Genomic DNA, 8,752 nt, shown 5'->3' with positions numbered 1-8,752 from the left:
GCCCACAAGATTTTGTGGGCCATAATGGGCCGGCCCAGGTAAAGGCCCACAAGATTTTTGTGTGCCATAATGGGCCGGCCCAGGTGAAGGCCCACAAGATTCTTGCGGATCATAATGGGCCGGCCCAGCTAAAGGCCCACGAGATTTCACCGACATTAATGGGCCGGCCCAGCTGTAGGCCCACAAGATTTTGAGGACCCTAGTAGGCCGGCCCATTAACTGGCTGCCATGTTTTGGGCCAAATGTCGGTCCATATTTGATCCGGTCCATTAATGGCCTGCCACGCTCCGAGCCTAATAGTGGCCCATATGAGATCCGACCCGTTAAAAGCCCACCACGTTCTGGGCCAAATTACGGCCCAGATCAGGTCTGGCCCTTTAAGAGGCTTTCGGCTCAATTATGGCCCATATCAGATTCGGCCCGTCAACTAGACACTATGCTTTTGGGCCCACTTGCTAAAGGCCCACTTAGGAATTCGGCATGATATTAGTTTTGGCCTGTTAAAGGCCCGTTTAACATTTCGGCCTTATATTAATTTCGGCCTGTTAAAAGCCCGTTATATAGTTGGGCCTAACTACGGCCCGGTTTGCATCCAACCTGCTCGCAGCCGATATCTGATTGGGCCAAACAAGGACCGAGACAATTTTGGCCTGTTAAAAGCCCGTGATTTGATTCGCACAATCATGGGTCGGGGTTCATTTCGGGCTGCTGCCGGCCCATGAGCTGTTCGTCACGTTTCAGGCCCAACCTACATCGTGATTGCATGACGGCCCGATTATGTACCGTAATTTTACGGTTTGACCGGTTTACTGCGAAGACAGGGTATATATACAGTAAAATAACTGCAGCATCGTGAATAAGAAAAAACCTAGACTATACAATAAAGAAATTACGGCATATTACATCCACTGGGCATCAAAGTTCGCCACTATGATAATAAAGCACAAGCGGACAGCAGATTCCATACACTGGGCATCAAAGATCGTGACCAGTGCAAATAAACACGCCGACAAAATAATATACAAAACCGACAACACTTCAATAGAGTTCAAGAAAGGTTAGCCCTGCTGGGGAGCTGCAGCACAAGCAGCTGAGCAAGATGATGAGACTGCGCTTGTTCAACACTTATATCTTCCTCACTCTGAAAGATAAACAAGCAGACAGATGACAGGTTTTGCACAAAAAAGTATCAGTGCTGACAATTCATCACATTTCTTACTGACGAATAAAGTGACACAGTTTAAAATTGCATTAACACAATATGGTATTGTTCAGGTCAAGACATAGCAGGAAATGACATTGTGAAGGAGTTGGCAGCTTCACGACACCACTGGATTACAGATCAAGAACTCATAAGTATCAATGGTTAGTGTGCTATCAATTTATACCATTTCAGATTGGCAAATAAAGAGACGGTTTAAATAATAGTAGAATGATATGACATTGTTTATAGTTAAGACATTGCAGAATATGACATTGTGCTGTAGTGGGTAGGTTCACCACACCACTGGATTACGGATGAAGAACAGAAGCATACATGCAGTGCAAAAGAAGATCACTTGCTCTGTATAGTTTAGTTTACATGGTATGAAGAAGGAACTTGGTTGTACAACCGAAAACTTAAATTAAGAAAGGACAAACTTTTGTTTATGAACTACATAATAAACTTTAAACAAGCAATTTGATGCAAACACCAAAAATAAACAGATGTTGCAGTCATGCCTAACCAAATATAAACAACAAAGTTTGAAGGCTTGAGATGGACAAACTTACATTATTGGTGAAGACATGCTCTATAAAGGCCTTGTCCATGCTGATGGGGGGGGGGGCAATTCAAGAAGTTTACCACAGAATCTTCTTCAAAAGCATTGCCTTTATTCTACATTTTGTTAAGAGTAAATATAGATGTGATAATATATGAAAAAATGGAGAATATTTAAGATAAGATGAAGAGTGATGCTACATAACCAAGTAGCTATAAATGTAAGTGCAGCGATACAGGCAAAAGGTACAGCCAAGAGCAATGCACAACTAAACTTCTTCAGTACCAACCTTATGGTAAGAGTAAATATAGATCTGATGTGTAGAAAATGGAGGGCAAAGGAAAATAAGCTGCAGAGTGATGGTACATGAACAACTACCTGTCATTATAATTATACTGATAAAGGACAGCATGTACTTACAAGAACAATGCAGAGCTAAAAAAACATTGGCATTGGATATATTCTACACTAATGTAACCATTCATACAGATCAGATAATTTGGAGCGAACAATTGATAAGCAAGCTATCATGCATACTGCTGTCACATAATGAACCAGGTATGTATGCAAGTACAGTGATACAGGACAACAGGTACTAACAAGAGCAAAGCAGCGGGCAACATATTTGCGATATCCTGTCGTTCTTGTCAAACCGGAATTCTTCTTCGAGCAGATTTCCTGCAAAAAAGATCCGTAAGGCACATGCGGAAAAGTAGAAGTTCAAATTGTCATGTGATTTCATAGACAGTACCTCATCCTGGGAACGAGACCAGTGCATAACAAGGTTTTTCCATTCAATGTCTTCTAAATTTAGCACAGGAGACTTCACCAGAAATTCGTTTATAGACTTGCCATCAAAGTGTGATTTCCTCAGGTAACACCGATACTGCTGCAATGCTTCCTTGAAAAGCACAAGCAAGCTTTGCTCGTCATGACTATCCAGATTGACCCTCGCCTAGTTACAACAATGTAATGTAAATCATTGATGTGTTCAATTCCTTGGTGTCTCTCGAACAAACACGTTCTCTCGATGTCGACTCCTCTCACGCGCACACACCTTCTCTTCCCTCTCTACGGGCATTTTCTCTCTCGCACCCCATCGTTGGTGGCCTCTGCCATACACATCACCTCTCTATGATGAAGCCATGCACACTTAAATTACATCCTCCATAGAGGACCCCGCGACACACACACACACGCACACACACACGCACGCACGCACCCCCCACACACACGCACACTAAGACTCCATCTCTCTCTCTCTCACACACACACACGCACGCACGCACACCCCCCCCCACACACACACTAAGACTCCATCTCTCCCCCTCTCTCTCTCTCTCACACACACACACAAACTAAGACTCCATCTCTCTCTCTCCTCTCTCTCTCTCTCTCTCTCACACACACACACACCCCACACACACACTAAGACTCCATCTCACACACACATGCTCTAGGCGGAGCATTTGTTCCTACCACCCTTCATCCAACCTTACCCGTATGATAAACAATCACCTTTATATACTTGCATAACATGGACAAATTCCACTTTACTTTAGTAGTCAGCAAACTTATCATCTGTACCCTTATAAAAAAACGAGTTGGCGGTGATGGTGTGCCTGCCATCTTGTAATACAGACCGTATGATCTATATCTGAGGATAGAAAGCAAACTATGATAATTTTATAAAAGATACCCGCACCTCTCTCCACATCATTATCTCCCGCAACCTCATTGCTCAGCAATTAAAAAAGGAATAAGTCTCTGGAACAATCTAGCATGCATGGTGGCCGCTGCCGCCTGCCGGCGCCGTCCATCCCCATGCCTCCGCCCATTCCGACCACCAGTCACCACCACGCTCCACTCCTCCTCGCCTTATCTCTCATCTTTCATTTTTTCGATGACATTCTCGAGATACCAGTTTTCCGATAAAATTCTCGAGATATCATTAGTTTTTACGCATGGGATTACTCCTGCATGGGTCAATCACAACAGGTGTTCTGTAAAAAAATGCATATTGATGTTCCGTGCAATGCACGAGAATCTTGCTTGTAATTATATAACGCAAATCACGAGCAGGAAGTGACATTTTTTGACACAACCATGTTAACATGGCCACGTAAATCACTAGCTAAAGTAAATACCATTATACTTATATCCCGATGCAAAAGGTTGATTACATGTCCGAAGAGTAGAGTCGCACACACGCACTCTGTCTCTCAGAATCTCTCTCACACACACACCAGTTACGTGACGCCCACTTAAGCAGACACGTATGTTACAATTTGTGCACCCGCGGGTACACATGATGCTGCGCATTTATTTAAGCCGGAAGGCGAACCCAAACAGTAGCTGCATTCATTCCCCTCCTGCCGCCTCTTCTCTGGTCGCCGTCGCCCGGTAGCCATGGGCCGGCCGAAGGTAACAACATACGCCATACTCCCACCGGAGCGGCGCTTTAATATGGAAATTTTAGTGGTCATGCATGCATCTTTTTGTGCTAGCACTCCTATATAAGGATTGATCGGTCGCTTCCCGCGGACGTCCGCGGGCGGTGGAAGAGGAAGGAGAAGGGAAGCGGGCTGTGGAGTAACGTTTTTTACCACAATTTCTTAGGAAACTAAGTGCAATAATTGAGTAGTTTTGCAAACTACCAGTACTACACCTGAAACGGTTCAAAACCTATACTCCCTTGCCAGCGCGCGCTTCCCGCGTGAAACGGTCAACGTCGCCGTGGAGCGTCAGTGCCGCATCAATGCCCGGCCAGAGCGGAGGCGACCTCTCACTGGCGCCGGCTTTGAAGTGGCGCGACGGCCGAGAGAGCGCCGCTTCCCGGTGCACGCGACTGCTCCGCGTCGAGACTGGCCATAGGCCCTGTTTGGATCCATGGGTTAGAGTTAGTTTGAGCTAGTTGGGGCTCAAATAGCCCTAAAGTATCCAAGCATGAGGGTTTAAATTGGAGCAAGTTGCACCGAACCCACCAAAAAAACTATCCCACCCAAGAGGTGCTAACTGGAGATAGTTCTCATTAGGACCACTGAAAAATCACTTTTATCTCTCCATGAAGTGCATTTATTGTCAATCTAACCCTGTCACCCAAACACCTCTTTGGCTACAGTTAGTTCAGGGTTAGTCATGAGTTAGTCTAACCTCTAGCTAAGTTAGAGTATCAAACAGGAGCAGTATAGGACATGCAAGTTGCTCAAAGCATACAGGCAAATTCGTACGTGAAAGGATTTTTTCTTTTTGAAAATGGAATGTGAAGGAATTTTTTTAGAATGCTCTTGGCATGTCGCTAACATGTGATAGTTAACCGACCTCAATAGACGGCAGAAACGCCAACCCACCGCACTTTGATAGAGACGAGGAGGGAGAAGCGATACAGGCTGCTGGATTACTAGAGATAGGTGTCGCACGGAAGCCAAGAAATATGGTGATAGCGTGGGTTAGCCATGTACTAGTATGATGTAACTACACTGGGCTGTCGTGTTTCATACTCTTCCAGTCCACTGTGGAGATGATTGGTTAATTTTATATCGCTGAATAATATGAAATATTATGAGTGCAGACGCTCCACCACGAGGTTCCTTGCTCCTTCTCGGTCGTCCGGAATCTATGTTCTTCCACTCTATTTTTTTACGTGAGCTTTGTTCATCCTTTTGCCAACATGCGATACATCTAGCATCAAGGTGCACGTGTTATGCAAGGATCGTTCCATCTATATGAAGAACACGTGGGACTGGAACTACGAGACGGACATGTACCCAGGAGTGGACGTACGAACCTGAGTAATGTAGCGCAGTAAGTGAAGTAGAAAGGCACAAATGGTATGAACATGCGTGGCATATAGGGTGTGTTTGGTTGTGTTCTCGTCTCAGCATAGTTGTTCCCTCTTCATGCATGCTCAACTCAACACCCCTCTTCATGCATGCTCTCTTCATGCATGCTTCTAGTGTATTTGTGCTAAACTAGTGTGGACTCATGCACCCTCAATACACTCTACCAAACACCCAAAAGTAGGTCGAGAAGGGAACTCTTGGGCAGCATTTGTCTCTTACTACGTACTACCACTAAATGTTGTACGTGCAATGCACGGTGATGTTATGGAGTACGTGTTGGAAATATGCCCTAGAGGCAATAATAAATGGTTATTATTATATTTCTTTGTTCATGGTAATTGTCTATTGTTCATGCTATAATTGTATTGTCCGGAAATCGTAATACATGTGTGAATACATAGACCACAACGTGTCCCTAGTAAGCCTCTAGTTGACTAGCTCGTTGATCAACAGATAGTCATGTTTTCCTGACTATGGACATTGGATGTCATTGATAACGGGATCACATCATTAGGAGAATGATGTGATGGACAAGACCCAATCCTAAGCATAGCATAAAAGATCGTGTAGTTTCGTTTGCTAGAGCTTTTTCCAATGTCAAGTATCTTTTCCTTAGACCATGAGATCGTGCAACTCCCGGATACCGTAGGAGTGCTTTGGGTGTGCCAAACGTCACAACGTAACTGGGTGACTATAAAGGTGCACTACGGGTATCTCCGAAAGTGTCTGTTGGGTTGGCACGGATCGAGACTGGGATTTGTCACTCCGTGTGACGGAGAGGTATCTCTGGGCCCACTCGGTAATGCATCATCATAATGTGCTCAATGTGACTAAGGCGTTAGTCACGGGATCATGCATTGCGGTACGAGTAAAGAGACTTGTCGGTAACGAGATTGAACAAGGTATTGGGATACCGACGATCGAATCTCGGGCAAGTAACATACCGATTAACAAAGGGAATTGCATACGGGATTGATTGAATCCTCGACACCATGGTTCATCCGATGAGATCATCGTGGAACATTTGGGAGCCAACATGGGTATCCAGATCCCGCTGTTGGTTATTGACCGGAGAGGCGTCTCGGTCATGTCTGCATGTCTCCCGAACCCGTAGGGTCTACACACTTAAGGTTCGGTGACGCTAGGGTTGTAGAGATATTAGTATGTGGAAACCCGAAAGTTGTTCAGAGTCCCGGATGAGATCCCGGACGTCACGAGGAGTTCCGGAATGGTCCGGAGGTGAAGAATTATATATAGGAAGTCCAGTTTCGGCCACCGGGAAAGTTTCGGGGGTTATCGGTATTGTACCGGGACCACCGGAAGGGTCCCGGGGGTCCACCGGGTGGGGCCACCTATCCCGGAGGGCCCCATGGGCTGAAGTGGGAAGGGAACCAGCCCTTAGTGTGCTGGGGCGCCCCCTCTTGGGCCTCCCCCTGCGCCTAGGGTTGGAAACCCTAGGGGTGGGGGGCGCCCCACTTGCCTTGGGGGGCAAGCCACCCCCTTGGCCGCCGCCCCCCCTCAGATGGGATCTCCAGGGTGGCCGGCGCCCCCCCAGGACCCCTATAAATAGTGGGGGGGAGGGAGGGCAGCAAACACACCAGCCCTTGGCGCCTCCCTCTCCCCCTGCAACACCTCTCCCTCCCGCTTGTGCTTGGCGAAGCCCTGCCGGGATCCCCGGTACTTCCACCACCACGCCGTCGTGCTGCTGGATCTCCATCAACCTCTCCTTCCCCCTTGCTGGATCAAGAAGGAGGAGACGTCGCTGCCCCGTACGTGTGTTGAACGCGGAGGTGCCGTCCGTTCGGCGCTCGGTCATCGGTGATTTGGATCACGACGAGTACGACTCCATCAACCCCGTTCACTAGAACGCTTCCGCTCGCGATCTACAAGGGTATGTAGATGCACTCCTTTCCCCTCGTTGCTAGTAAACTCCATAGATGGATCTTGGTGATGCGTAGGAAATTTTAAAATTCTGCTACGATCCCCAACATATGTGTCCTTTCCCCTCTCGGTTGCTGCATCAAAGCGGACACCGCTGTTTTGGTTGGTGCTCTTTTGATCTTGGGCGATCGTGTAAAATGTATTCCCATTTATCTCGTATCCTTTGTAAGTCAATACAGTCGAAGATGGTCCCCTGGACAACGAGTACAACTCATCACAAACAGTGGTGTCACCTCTGAGACGTGTTTCCAACCAACTGCTGAAAGTCATGATGTGTTCACATGTAATCCAGTCGTCACACTGCTCCGGGTGTTTGGAGCGCAGACTGTTCTTGTGTTCATCGACATACGGGGTCACCAAGGTAGAGTTCTGTAGAACTGTGTAGTGTGCTTGAGACCAAGAATATCCGTCCCTGCATATTATTGAGTCCCCCCTCCAAGCGTGCCTTTTCCAGTCAGTCTCCCCTCATACCGCGATTTAGGGAGACCTATCTTCTTAAGGCCAGGAATGAAGTCAACACAAAACCCAATGACATCCTCTATTTGATGGCCCATGGAGATGCTTCCTTCTGGCCTAGCGCGGTTACGGACATATTTCTTTAGGACTCCCATGAACCTCTCAAAGGGGAACATATTGTGTAGAAATACGGGCCCCAGAATGACAATCTCGTCGACTAGATGAACTAGGACGTGCGTCATGATATTGAAGAAGGATGGTGGGAACACCAGCTCGAAACTGACAAGACATTGCGCCACATCACTCCTTAGCCTTGTATGATTTCTGGATCGATCACCTTCTGAGAGATTGCATTGAGGAATGCACATAGCTTCACAATGGCTAATCGGACGTTTTCTGGTAGAAGCCCCCTCAATGCAACCGGAAGCAGTTGCGTCATAATCACGTGGCAGTCATGAGACTTTAGGTTCTGGAACTTTTTCTCTGGCATATTTATTATTCCCTTTATATTCGACGAGAAGCCAGTCGGGACCTTCATACTGAGCAGGCATTCAAAGAAGATTTCTTTCTCTTCTTTCGTAAGAGCGTAGCTGGCAGGACCTTCATACTGCTTCGGAGGCATGCCGTCTTTTTCGTGCAAACGTTGCAGGTCCTCCCGTGCCTCAGGTGTATCTTTTGTCTTCCCATACACGCCCAAGAAGCCTAGCAGGTTCACGCAAAGGTTCTTCGTCACGTGCATCACGTCGATTG

The sequence above is a fragment of the Aegilops tauschii genome, chromosome 5 (assembly GCF_002575655.3).
Source record: "Aegilops tauschii subsp. strangulata cultivar AL8/78 chromosome 5, Aet v6.0, whole genome shotgun sequence".
In the NCBI taxonomy this organism is placed as follows: domain Eukaryota; kingdom Viridiplantae; phylum Streptophyta; class Magnoliopsida; order Poales; family Poaceae; genus Aegilops; species Aegilops tauschii.
This window is presented reverse-complemented; position numbering follows the sequence as displayed.